Raw genomic sequence first — 2,504 nt, 5'->3', positions numbered from 1 at the left:
GCAAAGTGAGCTTTTAGCTCGTCTATAGTAACAGGAAACCAATGTTTTTGTTCGTATTACTGGTTTCAAGGGAAGCAGATAAATTAGCAATAAATGTAGAGGCATAGGCATTGGTTTCCTTAGTAACGTGATCCCAGAACTGTGGGGTTAAAAATTCATTCCCTAAGTCCATTTCTTTCGGATTATTACCCAACGCCCTCCTCACTATAGAGTGTATTTCAAAAACTGGTTTACATCTTACAGAAAGAGGTTTATTGTCAACAAGATCATAATTCCAAGTATCATTTTACTAGACATCTCAACGGGCGAGTTGGCCGTGCGGTTAGGAGTGCGCAGCTGTGAGCTCGCATCCAGGAGATAATGGGTTCGAACCCCACTGTCGGCAGCCCTGAAGATGATTTTCCGTGGTTTCCCATTTTCACACCAGGCAAGTGCTGGGACTGTACCGTAATTAAGGCCACGGCCGCTTCCTTCCCATTCCTAGACCTTTTCTGTCCCATCGTCGCCGTATGACCTCTCCGTGTCGGTGCGACGTAAAGCAACTAGCAAAAAAAAAAAAAAAAAGGAAAACTTGACTTCTCACTCGCGCTTGTTGCATTCTGGTTTTGTCACGTTGTTTCAATTGGCACTATCATCTCGGAACTGAAATCGGAATCACTTTTATCACTGTCATTTGAAGAAATATTTTCACTCTCCAGAGAATCTTTTCCACTTTCAACATTCACTATTTACAAGCCAGTTACGAATAAACTCATCCATGCCGCGCTTGGATGCCGCCATGATTGTTTACAACGAGCGGCAAAATGAGGTGCTTTTTATTTTCCGATTTCAGCCAGCTCAGAGTTACTATTTACACAGAGAAAAAATAACTTTAGGTATCATCTGACATCAATCGGTAAGCTGCAAAACAAAGAGAATAAATCCCTCCGACCAGCTAACTGCGATAATGAACTTATAGATGGTCCGTGCAACAAGACGGAAGTGTCCGTCAAAGTATGTTACCGCTTTACGATCGCAATGGGCGCCGTAATAATTATTTCTCCTGAAATAATTAACAACATTTATATCTTATTTCTAAGAAAAATGCATCGTTTTTTAAAATATATATGTTTATTTCGTATAAAACTGAGATTTTCGCACCTATTTCGCTTAAATTGTATAATTTCGCATTTTGAACCAATTTCGCATTTTATCACGAATTCGAAATCGCTAAAAACCACCCGTACGAGTCATATAAGATGAAGGTACATACCCTGACAAAGTTTCGGCATATTTCGCATTTATCGCAAATGCTAAAAATCACAAACTCTAGTTATGAGGTCACCTAGTTGGTGAGAACAAACTGCGTGAAGTGGGTAACTCGAACTGTGGTTCGCTTGGAAAAAACTGTAAATACTGTAGTTGTCTAATAAATTTATTCTATAGTAAAACACGCAACCTCTCCTAGTTGTCATTTCATTTCAAAGTCTTCCACTGCAGTTTGGAACTGAACTGCATTTATTTATATTGCTCCAGTGACCTAATTTATGAGTTCCAGAAGATCAGTAGTGACCCTCAACCTCAAATAATAATAAATTCCATCTCTTAGAATCGATTAGCGAACAACCTCGTCATTCACAGCCGTAAGAATTATTGTGGCATAAAACAGTAATTTCAATCATTAAAATATCAGGAAGCAACTCTTGTAAACCGAGACAGAAATGCATCTCCAAAATATCTGCTCCCGCGAGTGAGGATAGGGCCTATGTTAAACCGTAACTCACCGAGCTCGATAGTTGCAGTCGCTTAAGTGCGGCCAGTATCCAGTATTCGGGAGATAGTGGGTTCGAACCCCACTGTCGGCGGCCCTGAAGATGGCTTTCCGTGGTTTCCCATTTTCACACCAGGCAAATGCCAGGGTTGTACCTTAATAAAAGCCACGGCCGCTTCCTTCTCTCTCCTAGCCCTTTCCTGTCCTATTGTCGCCATAAGCCCTATCTGTGTCGGTGAGATGTAAAGCAAAAAGCAAAACAACAAAACGTAACTCGTGTCAAACCATGGACGGCACAAGTAGTCACTGTTCAAGTGCGAGAAGTACCATATCTAGAATGTGATTGAGGAGCTCCACGCCGGATCATTCAGTCCTTTACACATCAGTATTATTTGTTGGCTCATCTGGGTTTTCCAAATGACGTAATTCTAGCTCTAAATTGATTCGATTAATAAGATTTGCGAATATGGCACCCACACATTTCTTTCCTATATTCTTTTATATTATAGGTTTTACGCCCCACTAACTAAGTTTACACATTTCGAAGACGCCGAGGTGATGGAACATCCCCCGCATGAGTCCTCTTACTTGTCCGTAAATCCAAGAGCGCGAGGCTGGCGTATTTGATGGCCTTTAAATACAATCGGACTGAGTCGGATCGTACCCACCAACTTGAGCTCAGAAAGCCTGTGCTCTACCGTCTGAACAACTCAGCCTAACTGTTACGTACTGTGTGTACTGTATTCATTCTTTA

Source organism: Anabrus simplex, chromosome 1 (assembly GCF_040414725.1).
Source record: "Anabrus simplex isolate iqAnaSimp1 chromosome 1, ASM4041472v1, whole genome shotgun sequence".
In the NCBI taxonomy this organism is placed as follows: Eukaryota; Metazoa; Arthropoda; class Insecta; order Orthoptera; family Tettigoniidae; genus Anabrus; species Anabrus simplex.
This window is presented reverse-complemented; position numbering follows the sequence as displayed.